Genomic DNA, 26935 nt, shown 5'->3' with positions numbered 1-26935 from the left:
CTCCTCCTTCCCCATACTCCTGCTGTCCTTCGTGGATCCTCCATAGGAAGTATTAGAAAAGGGACAAAAGGTGAGGGGGCATATGGAGCAATTTATGGTGTGGTGCAAAATATGGAGCAAGTTAAAGGTGTGTGTTAAGGGGATATGGGAAAAGGGGCAGAAGTTGGTGGGATATGAAGAAAGTGGTAGGTGTGTGTCTAATGAAACGACCGCAAATACGATTAAAATGCTGGCTGTATACTGTTGTATGTCTGATTATAATAGAGAAGTTAGGGGACACAAAGTGGGAAGAATATAGAAAAAGGTGAATGTTTGTGGGCAGAATGGGGAAAGAAATGGAGGATAACATACACTAAATGGGTGGTAAGATACAAGTTAAGACATTAGAAAAATAGGATAAGAAACACAAAAGTGGAGTTAAGAGACACACAGGTGAAGATGGATTTTTTTTATAAAAGACTCTAATGCACAGCTTTCTGAATTTTGTGGTGCAACACATGTGTCGGCCACACTGTTTGAATGTGTCGCACAGAGGTGTCCGACAGAAAGGGGAGCACATTGCACAGCGTTACCCTCCTGCTATCGCTTCATGTAGTGTGGCCGAGCTTCTGTTTCCCCCTACCCGGTCTAGCAGGAAGTGCTCACTGAGAGCACAGAACTGCTTCCTATCAGACTGGGTAGGAGAAACAGAAGCTCATCTACGAGTGGTCCACCTGCTCGGCCACTCTACATGGAGTGAGGTGAGTTTGAGCACGCATAGGGAAGGGGAAAGACAAGGGCACAAGGGGCAAGGGAGGACTAAAAAAGGGCATAGGAGGGGTGGGGGACAGAACAAGGGCTCAGGAGAGGGGATCTGAAGAAGGGCAAATAGAAGAGAAGAAATAAAACGCTGTCTCGACCATCACCGTGTCGGAAATGGATACATGTCTGAAAAAGTGTGTCACCAATGTGAAAAGTTTGGAAAGCTCTGCTCTAATACTGAGATGGCCTCTGTTAGTGAGACCCCTCTCTGGGGCACATTATTATTATTTCTGGCATTTATAAAGTGCTGTGGGAGGTTGTGAGTGCAACCTGGTGCTGTGATGTGAAAAGTCCTGTGGGTGCAATATGATGATGTGGGTGCAATCTGGTGCTCTAGCTGATGTTGTGCATGTTGCCTATTGCTGTGGCCAAATGCAGATTCTACACTTTTATTTATAATTCAGTTATAGTGAATTAAAAGTATAACAAAAAATAACTCAAGGGGGCGGGGCCGGGCCGCCGAGCCGAGCGGTCGCAGGGGAGAGCAGCTCCTGCTTAACATGCCCCATCCACGCTATAAACTGTGGCTTTCTCGGACCCAGACGACCAAGCACTGCGACCTGCAATGAAGAGGGGCTACCGGAGCCGGGGAGAGGCTTGCTCCCGGAGCTCAAGTCCCCCGGAGGAGGATTACCTGCAGCAACCAGCGGGATCCGGCCTGGCGGTGAGTGGAGCGGACGGCCGCCGCTTCACTATCCTGCCCCACGGAGCCCGTCATGCACAAGGCACAACGGCGGACCCGGTCCTGTTCCCCCCCCCCCTCCGGACCGGGGGGGTTATCCCGGTCCTAGTTCCAAGCCTACACTCGGAGGCATTACTGGACCACCATGCAAACCCAGAGCCAAGATGGCGGAGGCCACGGGTGCTGGGTCCGACCTGCAGAGTCTAAGGCTGTTTACAGATTCCACCTGGCATGGAACACAAAGCAGCACACATATGACGGCCCACACTGTAACGAAGGACTCAAGCCCGGAGACACTCCAGGCACAAAGCACCGAAGACCCTGCACGCTGAACTACTCACGAGGACGACACCGCCCACGAGACCGCTCGCCCTTCTTCTGGGCTGGGTGCTCACACAGAGGAACCCCTCTGAAGCCTGCCATACACCCTGGGGGAAGAATGGGATCGGAACCCAGGGCCCTCGATCCTGCTGAAGGGATCAAGGGCACGAGCACCTACAAAGGACACAGCGCCACCACAACACTGGGGAAACTTGAAGACTAGCAATATCCACCTCGAGACGCAACAGCAGGCCCGGTTGAGTGTACAGACGGGCAGGGGATAAGTAACGGACACGCTAGCTACTACCACGCGGACTTACAAGTGCTTAACCTGGACTTGGGCCAAAATCTTTGAAACAGCCGGTCGAAACATCTATGTAAGCTACTTTGATCAGCATGGTTGACTAACCACACACACCACGGGGTGCAGCTAGCAGGACCTATGCTCACCGGGACGTAGCGGGCATGTTACACTGGGCAACATGCAGCACCAAGCGGGGCATAATTAACCTAAGCAATTACTGTGTATATTGGGACTCCTGCATAAATTTTCTAATTGTGATTAGTTCAGTGTGAATATACTTCAGCCCACACTAAACGGCGAAACCTTAATTTTGCTGATTCTGTTGTCCCTCTCATGACCCCTTGTGATAGGCAGGATTCAGCAAGGGTTAGCCTGTACAATATAAAATGTTCCTGTCTTAACGCTTCAGCCCTACTACTGTCCTCTAGGTGCAGCTATAAGGGCCTAAGGGGTGATGTTAACCACCTCACATCTAAGCATGTGCCCAGCAAATCATACACAGTATATAATGTCTGCATGCTCCCCCTGTTTTTCCTTCTCTGCCTCCTAGCCACTTAATCTTTAGCCTCCGCATAGCTCAAAGTCTGGTAATGATGCTGTTAGTAATAATACTAATGTTATACAAACGAGATCGCATTCAACTTAATTAAACGGACCCTTATTGTTTAGCTTGATTAGCTTGCTTTAGTCTGTAATAATGATACTAATGGTGACGACACCACTAGCAATAATATTACTGTCCTACTAGCGAGGTCACATTCCACTCAGTTAACCGAACCGTCATTGTCTAGCTTGCTTAGCCTGTAATAATGATACTTCTGGTAGTGTTGCTGCTAGTAATAGTGCTACTGTTCTACCAACTAGGTCACATTCAACTTCGTTCAGCACACCTTCATTGTTTTAATTGCTTAGTTTGTTTAACCTGTAATGACAACTCTACTGTTAAAATATAAAAAAGAAAAAAAAAAAGAGAGGCCGCTATTCTTGGGAATACATGCAACTATTGTGTACATCACTTATGCAAACTATGTTTTACATGCATTAACCCATTACTTTACTTTCTGTACTGAACCATCATACGCCTCAATAAAAACAAAGATTGACAACAAAAAAAAATAACTCAACTGGAAAAACTTTGCATTTCGGCTTTGTTTTGAGTTCAGCTACTTTAAAGTGAACATTTTAATTGACTTTAATTCTGACAATTCTCAATTTAGTGAATAACCTGTCTGAGAAGCTTAGAGTGATGGGTATTGGCATACATTAGAAATACAGAATGAGATGGATTTGGTGGCTGCTGGTTCTAGGGTTGATAAGTCTGTGGAGATGATGGCTGTAATGGGAGAAGATGGCGAGTGTTATAGAAAAGGTTCTGGTTACGTTGTTACAGTTTTAGTGCGCAATAGGTATCGTTCTATCTACTGTCCTGATCAAATGGTACAGACGCTATTTTTATTTTTTATTTATTAATGAACAAAGTTTGACATTTATACTCACTGAATATTTCCCTAGTAAGGAATAAATTGGATCTATTTTTCGATTTTAAGGGAGTTTTACTTAGTAAGATATTAAAATAATAGCATTTTCCTCTGAAAAATATATATTTTAATAGGATAGGCCATCTTTGTATTCCTTTATTTCATGTAAATAAGTCAATAAAAAGATCAACATTTCATTTCTATACAGGAAATTTCTTAAGGACTATTAAAAAATGACTACAGTTGCAAGAAAAAGTATGTGAACCCTTTGGAATGATATTGATTTCTGCACAAATTGGTCATAAAATGTGATCTGATCATCATCTAAGTCACAACAATAGACAATCGCAGTCTGCTTAAACTAATAACACACAAAGAATGACATGTTGCCATGTTTTTATTGAACACACCATGTAAACATTCACAGAGCAGGTGGAAAAAGTATGTGAACCCTTGGATTTAATAACTGGTTGAACCTCCTTTGGCAGCAATAACTTCAACCAAACGTTTCCTGTAGTTGCAGATCAGACATGCACAACGGTCAGGAGTAATTATTGACCATTCTTCTTTACAGAACTGTTTCAGTTCAGCAATATTCTTGGGATGTCTGGTGTGAATTGGTTTCTTGAGGTCCTGCCACAGCATCTCAATCGGGTTGAGGTCAGGACTCTGACTGGGCCACTTCAGAAGGCGTATTATCTTCTGTTTAAGCCATTCTGTTGTTGATTTACTTCTATGCTTTGGGTCATTGTCTTGTTGCAACACCCATCTTCTGTTGAGCTTCAGCTGGTAGAAAGATGGCCTTAAGTTCTTCTGCAAAATGTCTTGATAAACTTGGGAATTCATTTTTCCTTCGATGAAAGCAATCCGTCCAGGCCCTGACGCAGCAAAGCAGCCCCAAACCATGATGCCCCCACCACCATACTTCACAGTTGGGATGAGGTTTTGATGTTGTTGTGCTCTGCCTCTTTTTCGCCACACATAGTGTTGTGTGTTTCTTCCAAACAACTCAACTTTGGTTTCATCTGTCCACAGAATATTTTGCCAGTACTGCTGTGGAACATCCAGGTGCTCTTGTGCAAACTGTAAACATGCAGCAATGTTTTGTTTGCAGTGGCTTCCTCTGTGGTATCCTCCCATGAAATCCATTCTTGTTTAGTGTTTTACGTATTGTAGATTTGCTAACAGGGATGTTAGCATTTGCCAGTGACTTTTGTAAGTCTTTAGCTGACACTCTAGGATTCTTCTTCACCTCATTGAGCAGTCTGCACTGTGCTCTTGCAGTCATCTTTACAGGACAGCCACTCCTATGGAAAGTAGCATCAGTGCTGAACTTTCTCCATTTATGGACAATTTGTCTTACCGTGGACTGATGAACAGCAAGGCTTTTGGAGATACTTTTATAACCCTTTCCAGCTTTATGCAAGTCAACAATTCTTAATCGTAGGTCTTTTGTGCGAGGCATCATTCACATCAGGCAATGCTTCTTGTGAAAAGCAAACCCAGAACTGGTGTGTGTTTTTTATAGGGCAGGGCAGCTGTAACCAACACCTTCAATCTCATCTCATTGATTGGACTCCAGTTGGCTGACATCTCACTCCAATTAGCTCTTGGAGATGTCATTACTCTAGGGGTTCACATACTTTTTCCACCTGCACTGTGAATGTTTACATGGTGTGTTCAATAAAAACATGGCAACATGTAATTCTTTGTGTGTTATTAGTTTAAGCAGACTGTGATTGTCTATTATAAAAAGATATGGAAGGGCTGCGCCAAATAAGGGTAGATAGTCAAGTAAAGTATTGCTAGGGTGCCAATAGATGGTCTAGGATACTTGATAGAGTTCCTCTGTGGATGCGTCTAGTGTAGACCGTTCGGTATATGTAAATACAAGAGAGGTAGAGGCGACTAATGGTATAGTAGGAAAGTTCAGGGTGTGATAGGTAACAAAATGTAGAGAACTCACATTCAAGAGAGCTATGGCCAGCTCTGGTGTGGTTTGCGTACAGCGGTATAATCCCCACTTATGGGATATGTAGGGAGGGGGTAGTCCAGAACTTCTGGTAGTCCAGAACTCGGAAAAGAAAGACAGAAAGCGACAATAGTGCTCTCAATTTTGATGTGGTTCAGTGTGCAGATAAGTAGAGGTAAAAAACTCACATTTGAGGGAGCTATGGCCAGCTCTGGTGTGGATAGCGTACAGCGGTATAATTCCCACTTATAGGATATGTAGCGGCGAAACGTCCGTCAGCACCGTCTGTTGATCCAAGGCTCCAATATAGAAGAATAAAAAGCAGCAATAGTGCTCTCAATTGTGATAGGTTAAGAGAGTAGTAGAGGAAATAAAATAATACAAAGATAGAGCAGAGGTACTGCTCTATGGATAGGCGCTGGTGGTATGATCCCCACCTAGGATTTCTTGGAGTACTGGAACTTTAAAATTGCCAGTGGAAGTAAAAGTAACCAGGAGAGGTTAAAATGCCAGGAATAGGTAAAAAAAAGTTTAAAGTGCATAGAGAGTGCAATAAAAAGAGGATTGGTACAATAAAGTAGCCAAAAAACTTTTATTGATCTAAAATACACAATAAAATACAGAATTAATACCCATAAACGCGTTTCACCATAAGTGGCTTCTTCAGAATGGGATAAAAGTAGTAACCTGGCAGGGGTTGTTTAAATAGGGCTATGTTAATTAGAAAATTGTGCCAAAATTGTAATTGGCCAATCAGAGACAATTTTTAAAAACACTTTTAAAAATTAGGATTCAAAAGTATGGGAGTGATGTTATAAAGGTGATGAGTCCATTTAAATTATTTAAATGTAAAAACGAGGGTGAGAAAGTTGTTTTTTAAAAGTAAAAAAAAAAATTGTTTTATAAAGTTCATAAAAAACAAGTATAAATAAAAAAAACATACGTCACATATCGAAAAAATAAATAACACATAAGTAGATGGTTTAAAGGTACAGAGATACAGAGATATATGTAAATGGAGTATGCATGAAAAGGGGGTAATATAATCACAAACATAATGATTTAAATAGGGGTTAAATTATACCCCAGAGTAATAATATATTACAGATGTTAAATGAAAATAATAGATAAAAGAAAAATAAAATTAAATAAAAAATAACACAGAATACAAGATACATAAATGGAAAGGCATAGATGAAAAATTAAAAATTATTATTATGAGGGTTGGTTAGGTCCAAACATAAAGAATAAAAGCATGTAGATAAGGGTTGTATATAGGAATTTAAATAAAATTGAACAGGTCAAAATCTATGCATTTAAGGTGTCTTATGTCGTTATTATGTGTATAAAAGTGTTTGGAGACTGAGTGATTCAGGTAGCCTTATTTGATATTTCTACAGTGTTCACTCAGTCTCACTTTAAGACTTCTTGTGGTCATGCCTACATACTGGAGACCACAAGGGGACTCCAACAAGTAGATGCCATTTTTGGTATCGCAACTGATAAAATCTTTAATTTTATAGGTTTTGTTAGTGATATTAGATTTAAAACTGGTGGTTTTGGAAGGGACGGAGGGGTCTGTGTTTTTGCATCCGATGCATCTTTTACATTTATAAAAGCCACTGGCATTGGGCATAAAATAATTAAAAGTAGGTTTGGTTTCTTTTGTAAATTGGTGGTTAAAATGGATTTGAAGTTTGGGGCACCTCTAAAGACAACATTAGGTTTGTCAGGTATAATATTTTTAAGTACTTTGTCTTCTTTTAAGAGGTGCCAATGTTTTTTGATAATTTTTTTGACATGGCCACTTTTGTTATTCAAATTGAAAACAACAGAAAGGGACATGGGGTTGGTGGTGGGTTGGGTATTGTAAGTTAGGAGGTTTGCTCTATCTTTTTTGGTGATGGTATTTATAGTGGTGTTGAGGCGGGTTGGTGAGTAATTTTTCTCAATACATTTTTCTTTTAGATAATTTGATTGTTTGTTAAAATCTTCTATTTGGGAGCAATTCCTTCTGAGACGACCAAGGTTTGTAATGGCAGCTAGATCTTTCGATAGCTGTGTTGACGCAGACCTTTTTAAAGAATGTTTTGGTGTGGATGGTGTTGTCTGTAATGAAGATGTTGAGGTCTAAAAAATTAATAGATTCCTTACTTGTTTCGTGGGTTAGGGTAATGCCTCTATTGTTGATGTTGAGGTGGTGGATAAAAGAGTAAAAAGAGCTTCTGTGCCATCCCAGATAAAAAACGAATCGTCTATATATCTAAAATATGTTACAAGGTTCGTACACCAAGCATGCCTTCCCCATATGGCTGTGGATTCCCAGTCGGCCATAAAGAGGTTGGCGTAGCTTGGCGCAAACCTTGTACTCATCGCATTGCCTTGTTTTTGTAGGTAAAAGGAGTCAAAAAACCAAAAATAGTTGTTGGTTAAAATGATATTAATACTCTCTAAAATAAAATCTATTTGGGCTGGGGGGATTCTGTTTTCTTTAGTTAAAATGTCTCTGATTGCCTGGCATCCTATATGGTGGGGTATAATCGTGTATAGGGATTGGACATCACAAGTAGCTAAAATTTAATTAGTTTGCCATTTGAATTTGTCTAAAAAACGTAGTAGTGACATAGTCTTTTAGGTAAGAGCGCATTAATTTAACGGATGGTTGGAGGAGTATGTCAATGTATTCTGACAGATTGCAGAATAGGGAATTTATCCCTTACACAATGGGTCTGCCAGGGGGGTTATTAATATTTTTATGTATCTTTGGTAAAAAAATATATGACAGGGAGTTTAGGGTATTTGATATTAAGATAGTTGTATTTGTTTTTGGTTAGGATGACAGAATCCAAGCCTTTTTGTAAAAAAGTGGATAGGGTAATTTGGATGGTAGGGGTGGGGTCAGAGGGTAGTTGGTTATATGTTTCCTTATCGTGTAGTTGTCTTTGTGCCTCATCTATGTACATCTTGCTAGATAGGATAACGATCCCACCTCCTTTATCTGCCGGCTTTATGACAATATCTTTGTCTTCTTGTAGTTGTTTCAGTGTGTTGCGCTCGGCATGGGTGAGGTTGTGTGAGTCATATTTGTTATATTTAATTTTTTCAAAGTCTTTTAACACAAGTTTTTCGAACATGAGGGGTGCAGATTTGCAGTAGGAAGGGTAAAATTTGGATTTTTCTTTCAAATGAGTGTTGATGTTATTGGGGTAGTAATATAATTTTAACCAACAACTATTTTTGGTTTTTTGACTCCTTTTACCTACAAAAACAAGGCACTGCGAGGGCGGGGCCTGACCGCAGAGCCGAGTGGTTGACAACCTCAGGAGCTCCGGCACAAATCCGAAAATAAAGCCACCTTTCCCGTCCAAAACGGAGACTAATCGGGTCAAAAGACCCAGCAATAGACAGGGAACATCAAGCGGAGGGCAATGATACCCATCAAGCGGCGAAATGAGCAAAAGATACCGGACGAGCGGGAGAGGCGGCCGCTCTCCCCCCACCACGGGTGAGGACCTCGGTATGGAAGGGTCCCAGTTCCCCCCCCTCTGGACAGGTGGGGGTTATCCCGGTCCACCAGCATATGGCGAGCACCCACCTTTGGGACGCAACTCAGCGCCACACCACACAGTCTGGCCCACGAGGCCCAGCCAAGATGGCCGACGGTGGGGTTACTGACCTGCAGCAGCAAACCGCTGAGGAATGGGCGACGGCCTTCAAGGCTAAATTTGATGCTGTCTACCTGCGCTTCTGGGAACGAATGGAGGCAAGGCGCTCACATCCCAGACCGATGCCTTCTTCACCGGCAAAGAATCATAGCGCACCCCCTAAAAAGCAGCCGGGACACCCATGCACAGCGCTGCCGATGCGGAGGAGCGTGCAGGGCGCTGGAACTCAGCAGATGAAGCGACAAAAGGGCATTACCCGCACGAAGCGGCCTGTTGGAAGCCATGCAAAGGCACCACAGCCACCCACGGGAAGCTCCGGCGGACCGTCCACCACCCTTCAGGGCCACAGATGCCCACAACCAACATGGCACCACAATCAAAACGGAAGCCCAAAGTCATCTCCCGCTCACCGCACCGCCGGCTCCACTAAGGCAAGACTGACGAGCAGGGGCGAACGGCCAACCGGCACACACCCAGCTAACACCAAACCTGCGTTACAGCCCGGATCAGGGACAATACAGCTGACTAGTGCTTACATGTGCAAGCCTCCACACCGATGGCAGATCTCTCGGACGGCGTTGTGGGACTTTGCAACTCACCTACCAAGGTCTCTGCACTTCCCGTTGATGGGTGTCGGCTGATCGCGAATGTACCTTCTGCTGCACAGGTCACGCCAGAAGTACCCGATATGCCGGACCCGATTGCCTTATTGACTAGGGACATGGTTAAGTTTGATGCTTGTTTGCCTTATGTTCTCCAGCTAATGACAACCTGTCCCCCCTCTCCCTCCATGAAGCGTAGGAAATATACGTCCCTTGTTCATCCCCCTCCCTAACACACTCGAGACAACCGAGCAGCGCTGTCTAGCATTAATCTCAAATTATATTTCCAAGCCACACATACTACTCTGTTGGTTCCTCAAATATAAAACCTAACTCATACCAAGCGTGTTACAATATTACAGTGCCTTATCGTAAAGGTTAAGTTGGATGTTTTGTTTAGCTAGACAATAACCGATAACTGTTGTACCCTGCATAAATATAGAGAGAAACTTGTGTGACTATGCATGCCACTGTTTAAACTCCATTATATGCTGATATATGTCGATGCAAGCTGCTATGACTATTGTGGAAACTTTGTGGTTCATCTTAAAAATGTGCCAATACTCAAATGTCATACTTGTAAAAACGCTTTTTCTCAACAAAACTTAAAAAAATTGTGCAGTATATTCGTATGCCATGCTTTGAATGTTATGCCTGTTTCCGCTTACGAATACTATTGTGGCTGAATAAGCCTACTGTCATACCATGCACAACAAAAATAAAGATTCTAAAAAAAAAAACAAGGCACTGCAATGGGTACAAGGTTCGCGCCAAGCTACGCCAACCTCTTTATGGCCGACTGGGAATCCACAGCCATATGGGGAAGGCAAGCTTGGTGTATGAACCTTGCAACATATTTTAGATATATAGACGATTTGTTTTTTATCTGGGATGGCACAGAAGCTCTTTTTAACTCTTTTATCCACCACCTCAACATCAACAATAGAGGCATTACCCTAACCCACGAAACAAGTAAGGAATCTATAAATTTTTTAGACCTCAACATCTTCATTACAGACAACACCATCCACACCAAAACATTCTTTAAAAAGGTCTGCGTCAACACAGCTATCGAAAGATCTAGCTGCCATTACAAACCGTGGTTGGAAAGTGCCCCTCAAAGCCAATTCCTTCGTCTCAGAAGGAATTGCTCCCAAATAGAAGATTTTAACAAACAATCAAATTATCTAAAAGAAAAATGTATTTATAAAATTACTCACCAACCCGCCTCAACACCACTATAAATACCATCACCAAAAAAGATAGAGCAGACCTCCTAACTTACAATACCCAATACCCTAATTCCTGTCTCTCAGGGGGGTTAAGGTACGAACAGTGGGTCTGAGGTGGGAGCAGAGGTGGGTACTGGGGGGCTGAGGTGGTACAGGGGGGCTGAGGTGGGTACTGGGGGGGCCGTGGTGGGTACAGGGGGGGCTGAGGTGGGTACTGGGGGGCTGAGGTGGGTACTGGGGGGCTGAGGTAGGAGCTGGGGGACTGAGGTGGGTACTGGGGGGGCCATGGTGGGTACAGGGGGGCTGAGGTGGGTACTGGGGGGTTCAGGTAGGAGCAGGGGGGGATGAGGTGACGTCAGACGGGTAGGAGAGGTCACCAGCGCCGAGGGAGCCCAGCGCTGGATTAAGGAAAGTGGCTGAAGGCGTTTTTAACCCCTTCAGCGCCACGGGAGGGGGACCTTGAGGGTGGGGGCACCGTCAGGGCACTATAGTGTCAGGAAAACCGATTTGTTTTCCTGACACTATAGTGATCCTTTAATTGCTGGGAAGGCACGCCAGCAAGGGTTACTCCATCTAAGAACAGTGTTTATTAATACACTGTTTTTGGTTGGATTAACTCCTTAAAAGTAAATCTGGCCATTTTTGTGGGCTCTTTTAGTGTGGGAGTCAGGGCTGTGTGGCTCTCACACAGCCATTCTGTGTGCTGGGCAGCCTACACATAATATATGTGTAAAAGCAGCAAGAAGGGGGAGACGAGTAGCAGGGGACTAGAAAATCTTCTACCAGGACCAAGAGGGGGGCCCTGTGAGTGGTCAGACCACCCCTGCTAGGAATAATATAAAAGGGGGGCACATAAGATAAAACAGTAAAAACGTGCGGGCCGGGGGGAGAAAGGAGGGGCACTAATAACTTCCAAAACTAACTTATACAGCTAAAAAAAAACAATGTGACAATGTGTGTGTAGGGGGTGATACTGTGTGGAATGATAGGCTATTTAAGTGAGCAACCTTCCCAGACTAAAATACCTAAAATACCAATGGCCATGATATTCAGTCCGTAACTCTGCCAGGTGCAGAGCTGCAGACCATGTGTCTCGCCAGGGCCGATCCGGGCTGGCTGCTGTGGTTGGCAGGCAGTCTGGCTGCTGTGGCAAGCCGGCTGGCCTCTCTCTTCCGCCAGCAGGTGTCTGTTTCTTCCCCCAACTCCTTTGTGTGTCTTTTTTTGCTATCCCAGCCCCACTGTGCGTCTTTGCCCCCCCCCCCCCCCCCAGTACTTCTAGGTTCCTCCTTGTCCCACCAGCCCCTATGGGTGTCTACCTGCCCCCAGACCCTCTGTGTGTCTTTTTTTGCTTCCCCAGCCCCACTGTGCGTCTTTGCCCCACCCCCCACCCTAGTACTTCTAGGTTCCTCCTTGTCCCACCAGCCCCTCTGTATGTCTACGTGCCCCCAGACACTCTGTGTGACTTTGTCTCCCCTTAGCTCCTGTGTCGCTCTATGCCCCCCAGACCCTCTGTGAGCCCTTTTCCCCAGCACCTGTGTCTTTGTGCTCCCCCTCCTATGCACTCTTTAGCCCACCCCTCCCCACCTGTGCCCTCTTCCCTCCTGTACCTGTATGTAGCCCCACCCCCTCCCATGCCATTATGTAGCTCTCCTTCCTTCCTATGCCTCTTTAGCCCCTCTCCTGTGCCTTTATGTAGCCCCCTCACCTGTGTCTGCTCACCTTCCAGCTCAGTCAGGTTACCAGGCGCAATGAGGGTGGGGCTTAAAATGAGGGTGTGGCTTAGCACCTCTACTCAGAGAGGTCAGTACCACATTTGAATTGGGGGGGGCACAACACCATTGTAAATGTTTTCAGTATATTTGCTATTTATGTATGTGGTGCCTAGAAGCCACGTAGCACTGAACAGTCAGTACTGCCGATTTGTAAATACATCTTGGGCTCCAGCTGCAGGTGCACCCCAGTGCCAACATCTTGTGTCGAACTTTTAAACATACAATACTAAAAAAATGTTTTAAAGTTACGGACATCAAATAGACAGAAAGATAGAATTAAAGGACGCTGTATGCTGGAGGTCACTTCCCTTTTTAAAAAAAAATTGTTATGACAAAATATGCCAAACAAGCAACAACTTTCCCATCAGTAGTTACTAATTCTAGTCTGAGGGTTCTGGAATTATCCTATAAACCCTGTACAGCAAATGTTCAAAGATTGCGCCTCCAGCAGCAGTCACGTTAATGAGATGTGATTAGAGGAACTGATCAAGTTTTTGGCAGCCATAATGCAGCTCTTATAAGAAGGGCCGTCTTTAATAGTGATTGGACCCTGGGCAAGCATTTGCTTGGGCCTCCCCCTACTCCCTGGCATGCAATCATGCCCTTCACCCCCTCGCAGTGGCAGAACTAAAGTAGAAAGGGCCCTGGTGCAATAATGGTTTTGGGCCCCACTATTGCAAGGGTGGGTAAAAGGTAGATCCCTATCTGTCGTGCAACTCCAGCAATGCTTTGGCAGCTGGATCTCTACCATTTGCCCATGCTTGCAGGGTTGTATGTAGCACTGAGCAGTGTTTTTGTATGGAGTATGTTTGTGTGAATATAGGGTTATAGTGTTGTCATGATCTTGTGCAGGTCAGGGATGAGACTTAAACTGTGGTTAATTGCAGGGTCTTTATTAGAGCTTTTAGACATACTAGTAAACACAGGATATCATATAATTGTAGATATAGGAAGTATAACAGAAGATAAACCTATAAGAGAGATTATAGATTCGATATACAGGAGAAATGGGAAAACAGGATTTAGGTAATATGCCCCAAGTTGCAATACGGTAAACCTATAAAATGTTATAGGCAGTTGGCGTCATGACGTGTGGACGTGCGTATGTACGCTCGCCGGGATGACTGAGTAGGAGGGGAGCCCGCCATGCACTGCCGAGGTAGCCGCGTCTGAATGCCTCTCTCTCTGCCGTGTAAGAGAAGATCACACAAACAGTTTCTCTCCCCAATTGATTGTCCTCAGGGAGGTTTGGTGACGAAGGAAAGGGAAACAACAGCATTTGCGATACACCTCGAAACTATACGCTCGAGGTTCTGAGCGCTGCACTCCGAAAACATTTTTTATTTACTTCTCTACTCTGTAATCGTATGGAAGTACCGTCGAGAGAGAATCACGTGTGTTTTTATACAAACGCCAGGAACAACATGGTGAAGTAGATTTTTGCATATTATAATTCAAACCTCCACATTCTAGCTGCTCTTTGTGGCAGTGAGTATAAACTTATATTTCAATTGGGTGAAACTAAATTTAAACTCAAAGTGCTGACATTTACATTCTGTGTCCTCAGCTCAGTTCAGGTCAATAAGGAAAAGAGAAAAAAAAAAGGGGGGGAAGGAGGAAAAAAAACGAGAGAAACACCGTAATGTAAAAAGGCTACAGGTATCTAGACTTAATTGAGGCACTTATAGTTGTGCAATAAGGAGTAAAGGCTAAAAGAAATAGAACAGCTAATTATACCATAGTTAACAGAAAAAAATTAAGACCACATTTAAAAGAAACTTAAAGGAAAGGAGGAGAGGGGCTGAAAAGAAAAAGAGAAAGAAACAGAAGGCAGCAGGGAGAAAGAGAAAGAAAAAGGAGAAGAGAGAAAGAAGAAACAAGAAATAAAATGAGAAAGAGAGGAGAATAAGAGAAAATTTCAACAAAACGTGCAAAAAATTTGAAGCCCATAAAATAGCAAGTCTGCATAAAGATCGACTGGTAGGGGCTTGTTCTCTCCATAAGCGGTGAATTGCTACAATATGGCTACGAAAAAAACACACGAAACCAAACCCTGTACAAGGAAAGACAAAAAAGAATCCACCCAAGATAAACTCATGATAAATCACTAACAACATACTTCTCTCCCCAGCAACAAAAGAACTCCAAACAGAGATTAAATGATATGGGCCTGACTTCGAAAAGCCTGGAGCCAGATCCAATAAGAAATCCTGATAAAGATTTAATAACTATCTCCTTGCTCCAAACTAGTCTTAAGCTCAATCTTGATGAGTTTAAAGCTGAACTGGCCTCAACTGCCGCAGATATCAAACTGGATATTAAAACTGAAATAAAAGTTCTCGCTGCAAAAATGGAAATTTTTGAAGACCACCTTAAACAATTAGATTTTCAAGTTAAAAATTTAACAGAAGATTGTGATAAGACACACCGGGAAATTGTAAATTTACAAAATAAATTATCTGATTTAGAAGACCGATCTAGGCGAAAAAATCTACGCTTTAGAGACATTCCAGAAAAAGGCAGACAAGAGGACGTAAAGCAATCTGTGATGGAGTACCTATCTATATTGGGTGTCCCTTTTAAATCTTCAGATCTGATAATAGAAAGATGCCACAGGACATTTAAACCACAAGTAATTCAAAATTATTCTCCTCGAGATATTATTGCATGTTTCTTCTCGTTTGATTTCAAAGAAACCATTTTGAAATTTGCAAGAACCAATCCAGTTTCCGAAGGACCCTTTCAGAAAGTCAAAGTATTTCAGGATCTATCCTTTGAAACCAGAACAAAAAGAAAAGCATTCAGCTTTGCCACCCGATCTTTGAGAAGCCACAATATAAAATACAAGTGGCTTTTCCCCCTAAAACTTAGCCTCTCATATGAAGGCAAAAGAGAAATATTTGAGGCCAATGCGTCTTTAACAGATTGGCTCAAAAATAACAAATTACTGCTGTAGATCTATAACTTTATATTGTAGGGGGTAAATGTAAATATAGGAGGTCAGAAAGTAGAGTAAGAGAAAAAGTGAAAAGAGAGATAAAGGGAAGGGAGGGAATTTGTAGATTTCTTTTTTTTTTGTTTTCCTCTCTGTTGCATTATAAGAAAAGCAATCGTTTATGAAACATTTTATTTTCACTATATACTCACTAAGGTAAAACTCTTGTGAAGTAATTAACATATGAAAAAGCAATACTCACTCGTTTTTCTTGGTGCTTTTACAATTGTACTAATTAGTTTAGTCCAGTCACTACAGGCACTTTCCTTGTGTCGTTCCACTAGAAGGATATTCATGTTTAAAGGACCACTCTAGTGCCAGGAAAGCATACTCGTTTTCCTGGCACTAGAGTGCCCTGAGGGTGCCCCCACCCTCAGGGACCCCCTCCCGCCCGGCTCTGGAAAGGGGAAAAGGGTTAAAACGTACCTTTTTCCAGCGCTGGGCGGGGAGCTCTCCTCCTCCTCTCCGCCTCCGTTCCTCCCCGTCGGCTGAATGCGCACGCGCGGCAAGAGCTGCGCGCGCATTCAGCCGGTCGCATAGGAAAGCATTCATAATGCTTTCCTATGGACGCTTGCGTGCTCTCACTGTGATTTTCACAGTGAGAATCACGCAAGCGCCTCTAGCGGCTGTCAGTGAGACAGCCACTAGAGGAAAAAGGGGAAGGCTTAACTAATTGATAAACATAGCAGTTTCTCTGAAACTGCTATGTTTATAAAAAAATTAGTTAACCCTAGCTGGACCTGGCACCCATACCACTTCATTAAGCTGAAGTGGTCTGGGTGCCTAGAGTGGTCCTTTAAGTAATGTCATTATCACTTTATATGCACTAAAGCAACATTTTTGCGAACTAACCAATATTTTAAAAAGCAACACTTATTTGATGCTTTAGGTGGTTCTATATATCACAAATCTTTGAATCCTTCCACAAGTTTAATATACTACCTATTAATAGCTAACACAAAATAGATTTATATTACATGCACTATGATTAAGGTAATGATAGACAAATGAAGGCATTTCCAAATGTAATTAAAAAAATATATTTTTTTCTCATAAGAAATATATCTATTTACGAAATATTTTACTTCTACTTTATATTCACTAAGGTAAAACTTTTGTGTAGTAATTAATACCTGAAAAAGCAATATTTATTTACTACTCTTGGTGCTTTTATACTATATAATTTTATTAAATAGGTTAACCAGTTACTATAGGTATTCTACCTGTGTTGTATTATAAGAAGGATATTCATGTTTAAGCAATCTCACTATCACTGTATATGATCTAAAGTAAAATTGTTGCGAATTAACTAACACCTCAAAAGGCAACATTTATTTGTTGCTTCAGGTATATTAATATATCACAAATGTATTAATTCTTTCACAAGCTTAAGTTATTAGCTATTATAGCTTGCACATAATAGATTTATACTATATGCACTATCTATAAGACAATGATAGACCAATGAAGGTATCTACAAATTAAATTAAAAATTATTGATTTTTTTTTTCTTCTCTCTCCTCTTTTCTCCCCCTCCTCCATATATAAGGGAGAGTGACACTATGAAAGAGGGAGGGCATCTCAGTGGCAGGTTTCTAACTCAGGCATGGTTTGGGGTTTCCACTCTTGTGTAGTTTTGCTACTCGATTTTCATTGCGCCAATATGGCTTTCAATGATTACTACAGCATTAGGTTTTTACCTAAATGGATGACTGTTGATGTGGGTCTTACTCAGTGCCCTACGTCAGATAGTATATGTGTTGGGTTTTATTTTTCTTTCTTTTTCCTTTTCAGTGTGATACGTTATTTTTGGTTTTGTTTCTTTCAGGAAGTCAAAAAATATTGTTTTTATGTATTCCTATGTTGAAGTTTCTATCCTTGAATGTCCAGGGGCTTAACACAAATAAGAAAAGGCATGGATTGTATGACTCGTTGATAAAACTAAACATACAGGTAGCTTTTCTACAAGAAACGCATTGGCTTAAAGATACCAAACAAACATGGGGTGGAGAAAATTTTGTAACTGTGATCCAGGCCTCACTAACAAATAATAAAAAAAAGGGGTGTGGCAATTATATTTAGAAAAGACATCAATTTCGATATTCTACATATTGAATTAGATCCAGAAGCGAGGTTTATAATTCTGGTATGTAAGATCGAAGATAGAGTCTTTACATTGGTCAATGTTTATTTACCTAATGTTGACCCAATGACCAAATTTTCCCTGATAATGGATAAAGTTGATAAAATTAATAGGGGACATTTGATCATTGCCGGGGATTTTAACTGTGTTAGTGATCCATCCATGGATAGAACTACTTTGTCCACCTCGTCTAATAACAAAGGACCTATTAAACAAGCTAAAAAACTAAATAATATCTGTAAGCAATACAATTTATACGATATGTGGAGATTATTGCACCCCTCCGAAAAAGATTTTTTCCATCTATCTGGGGTCTATGGTACTTACTCCCGGATTGACTTCTGTTTAACAAATGCCAATACAATTCCGCTTTTTAATCATATTAATCTTAAGAAAAACACATGGTCAGACCATAGTTTTGTCCTATTTGATCTTGGTAATTCTCCTCCTCTACATCGCAATACTTGGAGACTGAATGACACCATTTTAAAGGACTCAAGTAATAGGGAGGATCTAACCAAATTATTGGAATATTTTTGGGCAGAAAATAATCTGGGAGATACCTCCCCTTTAATAAACTGGTGCACTCATAAATACGTAATGAGGGGCTATATAATTAAAATAGACCATTTTCTTAAGAAAAAGAACGGCACAAAATTGCCTGATTTATATATTGAATTCTACTCATGCTCTAAAAAGAATAAATTACAATCTTCTCCGGAGTTGAGAACTCATTTAAAAGATGTACAAACTCAAATCAATTTAAAAGAAGAGTAAAAAAATAAGCTAAATATAAATAAACTAAAATTAAACCATTATATCTCGGGCAATAGAGCGAGTAAAGGTCTAACTAGGAGATTACGTAATCAATATGCTAAAAATAGGGTAGAAAAACTGGTGGTTGACCAAATTGTATACTCCACCCCATCTGAGATTAGACAAAAGTTTAACCAATTCTATCAAGACTTGTACAATCTAAGGCTGTCCCCAGAAACCAAGGACACCAAGGAATATTTATTAAGTTCCCAAATTCCGAGAATTTCTTCCCAGGATCTGACCAATTTGAATAAAAAGATTTCACTTGAAGAAGTACAATTCCAAATTGATAGATTAGCTACAAATAAAACTCCTGGTACTGATGGCTTTACAAACTTATATTATAAATATATGAAATCTTATCTTTTAAAACCTCTTACTGAAATGTTTAATCAAGCCACAGAAAATGAGGCCATACCAAAGGAATTATTACAATCAAATATTGTCCCAATTTTAAAACCTGGAAAAGATAGTAGGGACCCAAGAAACTACAGACCGATTGCACTAATCAATGTAGACATGAAAATATATTCCGCCATTATTGCTGAGAGATTGAAATCTGTTATTACTAAATTGATTCACCCAGATCAAATAGGGTTCATCCCCGGAAGATGGGCATCAAATAACACTTGAAAGCTCATTGATATTATCGGCTTAGCTAAAGTCCATAAGGAGCCCCTCCTGGCCCTGTCTTTGGACGCAGAAAAAGCGTTCAACAGGGTCGGGTGGGACTACTTGAGAGAACTCCTTATGGCTTTAAAGGTTGGATATATACTGCAATTATGGTACTGTACTCTTCTCCTTCTGCCAGAACCGTAGGTCCCAATATTATTTCGACCTGGTTCGATCTTAAAAACGGAACAAGACAGGGGTGTCCCCTGTCACCGCTTCTGTATATTCTATCTCTCGAACCTCTCGCGGTTAACATTAGAAACAATCACTTAATAAAGGGGGTCCTCACTAAATTTCAGGACATAAAGATCGCATTATATGCCGATGATGCTTTGGTCATTCTTACATCTCCGGAGGATTCATTAGCTGCACTAATGAAAGAAATAGATGATTTTTCTAATATTTCTAATTTTAAACTAAATGTCTCAAAATCCACTGCTTTAACCATCAATTTATCTCCGATACAGGTTGAAAGGTTATCCCAAAAATATCAATTTATTTGGACTGACACAGAAATCAATTATTTGGGTCTCAGTTTCCCGGCTAACGCCTCCCACATAATGGAGAGGAACGTTATGCAGTTAATGAAAGAAATGAATCAAAACTTTTAAAAATGGAAAAACTTAGAAACCCTATGGACAGGTAGAAATAATATTATTAATTCCTATATTTTACCAAAATGGTTGTATCTGTTCTCAATGGTCCCTCTCAAAATCCCTAAGGTTTGGCTATTGATGATCCAATCTGCTATTAATAAATTCATTTGGAAAAATAAAAAGCCTAGAATAAGTAAAAAAAAAACTGTCCCAGGGAGGGCTAAACTTCCCAAGCATCACTAATCTTTATTATGCGAATACTATACGACATATATACATTTTACAAGAACCAGAATTTTTCTCTGAACCCTGGCATAAAATGGAATCCGAAGCTTTACATGCTTCTAGTCTCTATTCTTATATTTGGTCAGATCCTGGGAAGCTCTTGAGAGGCTTGCCTAATTGCTTAATATCGTTGGCCCCCTCTCTGGAAACATGGGCTGAAATTAAGAAAATTTTGGGTTTAACTAACTTAATCCCTAGAACATGTAAATTAAATATATTAGAAACCAATGTAGAGGATTTATCATTGAGACACTGGCCTAACAAAGATACACTAACTTTTTCGAATATTATGATGGGTGATAATATTCTACCCTTTCAACAGATAGCAGATAACTTTCATATACCATCTAAAGAATTATTTACTTACTTCCGTATCAAACATTATATTCTGAAACATGTTGTCCAATCTTCTTTTCCATGGGCTAAAGAGCTGCAAACTCTATTTTCTTTCCAAACTGTACCCAAGATTATTTCGGTTGCTAACTCGCTTTTTATTTTTTTATTTTTTTTTATTCTTTATTTTCTTTGTGCAAGGAATAACATAGCATTTATCAGTGCCACAACAGCATTTTAAAAGACATACACATAGTAGTTTTACATTTATGGCATGAGGTTTTCCGCACATTTTTTTTTTGATAAGTTATGAACATGTTGTTCCGTCAGTAATGCCTTTCTAGGTCGACTATTGTACGAGAGGCAAACAAAGCATAAAGTGAAAATATAAAAATCAAGCTGAGTGCGTGCTGGTCAGCAATAGTGTATTCTTCAGTCGTTTGGTTACATTAGCTTAGGGTTGGTGAGTGTGTTGGATTTCGTCGCTTAAACCTCGGGCCCTAGGTGCAGTCTTGCTTTACTCGGTTAACTGTGCTCTGGTATGACGTGCATGTTTCACGTGGTAGGGAGCAGTGACAGGCGGTCCGACCAGTCAGGTCGTAAAGTAAATAAGTAAAGTAAAACTGGTGGGTCGTGTGTTGAATATTGTGACCGTCTCTAGTGAAGTCGCGTTGCCTAGTTAAATTAAGTGTGCCTATTCAAATCCTGCATTTGTCATTGATCGGGATAAACATCAGTTAAACATACGTTTGTGATTGTAATAAGTGACAGTCTGTAAGAGACAAGCTGGTGAGATCCACAAGCTGGGTGTTCATAATTATGGTGTTCCATAGGCAGGCATCGTGATGGGGCATAGCACCAGGCATCATATCTTAGGCTTTGGTGGTTCCGGAGGGAAAGGTGGCGAAAGGTAAGTCATTCATTTAGAACAAGTCCCTCTTCAGATGGACGGAAAATGTCTCCCCTCTGCAGCTGCTGGTGTGTGGTATCAGGGCGTACATGCTGTAGTGCTTGGCGAGATCTCCGCTGTGCCCTCTCTGCATGCGAGACTCTCTCTGACAGCGGCAATGTGGACGGTCCATTTTTCCCTCTTCCTGTGCCGGTGGGCCCCCCAGTGCAGCGGTAGTGATGGGTTCTTAATGTCCCTGTGGGGCGGTGTGATGCCCTGCTTGGAGGAGTGAGGGCACACCGGGGACCTGCGGTCGGCCTCTGAGGGTACTGTCTCTGCGAGGTAGGCAGCATACTGAGATGCAGGGGTGCTTGCAGGTGTATTTGTGCTACGAGGACTTGTGCCTGTGGTGAGCCGCCGCTGTGTATGAGCAGCCTGGGGAGGTTTTGATCAGCACGCCATCCCACGTGGCCTCCGCCATCTTGGTGTCTGTGTCTGGAGCGCGGGTTATGGTGGCCCTGCTGCTTCAACAGTTATACCTATCGGTGGTCGGGTCCCGAGGGTGTGGACCGGGATCACCCCCACGGTCCATAGGGGGGGGTGCGGGGCCGGTTTCCCCGTTGGTCTGACTCTGAGCGCTGGACGGTGTGCGGCAGGGCAGCGGCCGTCCGCCCCGCTCGCCTCCGGAGTAGGCCGCAGTGGAGTCAGATCGGCTTCCTCCTCCAGGGGACTGAAGCCCGTTGGGCCAGCCTCACCCTGGTTCCAGGGTGCTCCGCCCGGTGGGGGGCGCCGTCGCTGGTCGATTTTGTGCCTTAAAACGGTAAGATTGCGTGGGATTTCGCTTTAGGCTGCAGGAGCTGGTCTGGCATGCGACCATCCAGCTCGGCGGAACGGCCCCGCCCCCCGCTAACTCGCTTTTTAAAGGTTTAGATTCCTTTCCTCACAAACTGGTTAAATTATGGGAAAATGAACTTAATTTAGTGATTTCCCCAAACGACTGGTTTTCTTCTTTAATTTTGGTAAACAAATTTGTCCATGGCTTAAACCTGACTGAGTGCCACTTTAAGCTACTGTACAGATGGTATTATACTCCGACAAGATTGGCCAAAATGTATACTTCTCAAGACTCAACTTGTTGGAGATGTGGCACCTATTCAGGTACATTTATCCATATATGGTGATTTTTGTCCAGCACTTAAGCCATTATGGGCCTGGACTTTTAATATCTTTTCTGAAATATCTCTGAATGAGGCATCATTTAACGATATAAACAAAAATCCAGCCTCGGCCCTCCTCCATCTGAACTGGCCTTTTAAATCAAGTAAATATAGTTGTTTAGCTACTCATTGCTTTATTGCAGCCAAAATTATCATAGCGAGACAGTGGAAATCTTCTGAGCCTTTTCAGAAGGTTTCCCTAATTAATCAAGTTAAATTTCAACTAACAATGGAAAATGATATTCTTAATACCCGGTCAGTGGTCTCAAAAAAAAGAGACTGGTATTCATTTTGGCTAAAAAACTGTTCCCTACTTTATGGTAATTCATAAATTTTTTAGGTGATGGGGGTCTGGATGATGCAATTCCAATCAGTCAGTAGAAATTAGCACATGGACATGGTATCTAAATTTGTGTTTATTTTCAGGGATATACTTCCTACTATATTTCCACAGACTTTTGTTTATTACATATTAATGACTTCCTGGTTTTATTTTTTTTTGTTTTTTTTGTATGGGCGATGGATTGTTGCATCCCAACGAATGTATTCTCTCTACATAGTATGATCTACTTATATTAACTGGTGTAATATGTAACTAATCTTATTGATTTTTTTGATTGGGTAACTAAAATTATAGATCAGGGTGGTGCAGTAGACATTGCTTACCTCGATTTCAGTAAGGCTTTTGACACTGTTGCACATAGAAGGCTTATCAACAAACTACAATCTTTGAGTTTGGATTCCAATATTGTTGAATGGGTAAGGCAGTGGCTGAGTGACAGGCAACAGAGGGTTGTAGTCAATGGAGTATATTCGAAGCTTGGGCTTGTCACCAGTGGGGTACCTCAGGGATCTGTACTTGGACCCATTCTCTTTAATATTTTTATTAGTGATATTGCAGAAGGTCTTGATGGTAAGGTGTGTCTTTTTGCGGATGATACTAAGATATGTAACAGGGTTGATGTTCCAGGAGGGATAAGCCAAATGGAAAATGATTTAGGTAGACTAGAAAAATGGTCAGAGTTGTGGCAACTGACATTTAATGTGGATAAGTGCAAGATAATGCATCTTGGACGTAAAAACCCAAGGGCAGAGTACAGAATATTTGATAGAGTCCTAACCTCAACATCTGAGGAAAGGGATTTAGGGGTGATTATTTCTGATGACTTAAAGCTAGGCAGACAATGTAATAGAGCAGCAGGAAATGCTAGCAGAATGCTTGGTTGTATAGGGAGAGGTATTAGCAGTAGAAAGAGGGAAGTGCTCATGCCATTGTACAGAACACTGGTGAGACCTCACTTGGAGTACTGTACACAGTACTGGAGACCCTATCTTCAGAAGGATATTGATACCTTAGAGTGAGTTCAAAGAAGGGCTACTAAACTGGTTCATGGATTGCAGGATAAAACTTACCAGGAAAGGTTAAAGGATCTTAACATGTATAGCATGGAGGAAAGACGAGACAGGGGGGATATGATAGAAACATTTAAATACATAAAGGGAATCAACACAGTAAAGGAGGAGACTATATTTAAAAGAAGAAAAACTACCACAACAAGAGGACATAGTCTTAAATTAGAGGGACAAAGGTTTAAAAATAATATCAGGAAGTATTACTTTACTGAGAGGGTAGTGGATGCATGGAATAGCCTTCCAGCTGAAGTGGTAGAGGTTAACACAGTAAAGGAGTTTAAGCATGCGTGGGATAGGCATAAGGCTATCCTAACTATAAGATAAGGCCAGGGACTAATGCAAGTATTTAGAAAACTGGGCAGACTAGATGGGCCGAATGGTTCTTATCTGCCGTCACATTCTATGTTTCTATGTTTCTATGTTTCTAATATGTATGTCTGTATGTATGTATTTTTTTGAACTGTTTTGTAATGTAAAAACAAAATTTTTGAATAAAGAAGTATTAAAAAAATAAAAAAAAGTTATAGGCAGTAATAAAGGATAAACCTATAAGAGATTATAGGTTCTAGATAAAGTTGCAATAAGGTAAACCTATAAAAGAAGTTATAGGCAGTTAAAGAGGATAAACCTTTAAGAGAGATTATAGGAAAAACAGAAAATAGGCAATATGCCCCAGAATAGGATAAGAAAACAAGTAAATAGAACTAGACAGAAACAATAATATATACTTAAATAGGTTGCTGTTGTTCAGTCTCCTTGGTTAAGGATTATATAGAAGAAGTCATGTGTGTTGAATGCAAAGTAGAATGGAATAAAAGTAAATCCGAGGGAGGTGTTAATAAACTTCCACCAAGTAAATGCACCACAGCATATACACAAAATAACAATACCGCCAGTAAAAAGGGAGTCCCAGTAAAAAAGGACTTTCATTTGGCGGTATTGTTATTTTGTGTATATGCTGTGGTGCTTTGCTGCTTTTAATTTTGGCCATTATTGCAGTACCATACCACGCTGTATTTTATACATATATCTGCCTATTTTTGTCCTATATTATTAATATTTTAATATAATATTTCATCAATTAATAAACCCTTATTTACTCTTGAATTTGTGGAGTCTGGGTCTTCAACTGAAAATTATCGAAAGCCTGAATAGGCACCCGAGAGCGAAGTACATAGAGCCTAAGAGGCTCCATCCTTGTGAGTTCAATCCTCATATGATACAATTGTTTGTTTTTACTTATATGGAAAACACTATGTATGTCTCATTTGTTTTACAGATGTAACCACCATATTTATATCTGCAATAGGTGGTATATCCTTTTTACTCTGTATATTTTTCTAAGTGGGTGTGAATTATTTTAATTGTTTCACTTTACCTTTAGGTGTTAAGGGATTACACCTTTCTGTCACACTTACTTTTATTGTCTATTTTAAGTTGGAAGCGCCTACACAACTATACACCTTGTGTATATTTTGTTAGATATGTAGTTGTAACCAGACAAGTTGGACACACAGGAACAGAGGGGTTGAGGGCCCTGCTTAATGATCCTACATGCTAGAGGGAGTGGGGTAAAATGACTCAAAAAGGTAAGGATAGTATTAGATTAGTGACAGTTGCAGAAGAGAAATCAGTCGGGAGCTATTAACAATTCAGCTGAAATGCTTTTATGAAGAAGTGGGTTTTTAACGATTTTTTTGAAGGAGTGGAGACTGAGTGAGCATCTAACGGAGGAGGGAAGCGAGTTCAACAGGAACGGTGCAGCCCTCGAGAAATCTTGAAGGCGAGCATCAGAGGTGGGAGTACGGACAGAAGATAGACGTAAGTCTTCAGCAGATCATAAGGGCCTAGACGGGACATAGTTGTGTGTAAGGGAGGATAGATAGGTGGGAGCAGCATTATGTAGAGATTTGAAAGCAAGAACCAGAATTTTAAATTGAGCTCTATATTTTATAGGAAGCCAATGTAGGAACTGACAGAAGGGTGAGGCATGGGAGGTGCGGGCGGACTGGAAGATGAGCCTCGCCGCCGCATTCATTATGGACTGTAACAGCGCAAGTTGGGCGCACGTCCGACCACTGAGAAGCAGATTACAGTAGTCAAGGCTAGATAGGACAGTGGAATGGACCAGCACCTTAGTCGCATCTGGCGTTAAGTAGGGGCGGATGCGCGCAATGTTTTTGAGATGGAATTGACAGGATTTGGCGATAGATTGAACATGAGGCTTGAAGGAGAGGTTGGAGTCAAAGAGAACACCTAGGCAGCGAGCCTGCGTGGTGGAGCTGATGGTAGCACTGTTGACTTGGAGAGAGACAGACACAGGAGTAGCAACATTTGAGGGAGGAAAGACCAGAATTTCAGTTTTGGTCAAGTTTAGTTTTACCCCTTAAGAACCAAACTTCTGGAATAAAAGGGAATCATGACATGTCACACATGTCATGTGTCCTTAAGGGGTTAAGGAAGTGGGCAACCATCCAGTTAGAAATAGCAGAGAGGCAGTCAGATACACTAGTCAAGAGGGACAGGGAGAGATCAGGAGAGGACAGGTCGATTTGCGTGTCATCTGCATAGAAATGATATTGGAAGCCAAAGGAGCTAATGAGTTTACCAAGGGAGGCAGTATCGATGGAGAACAGTAGGGGACCAAGGACTGAACCTTGGGGGACACCAACAGAGAGGAGTTGGGGAGAAGAAGCAGAGCGAGAGAAAGAAACACTGAAAGAGCGCTGCGAGAGGTAGCAGGAGCA

The sequence above is a fragment of the Pelobates fuscus genome, chromosome 13 (genome assembly GCF_036172605.1).
Source record: "Pelobates fuscus isolate aPelFus1 chromosome 13, aPelFus1.pri, whole genome shotgun sequence".
NCBI lineage: Eukaryota > Metazoa > Chordata > Amphibia > Anura > Pelobatidae > Pelobates > Pelobates fuscus.
Note: the sequence above shows the minus strand (reverse complement) of the source record.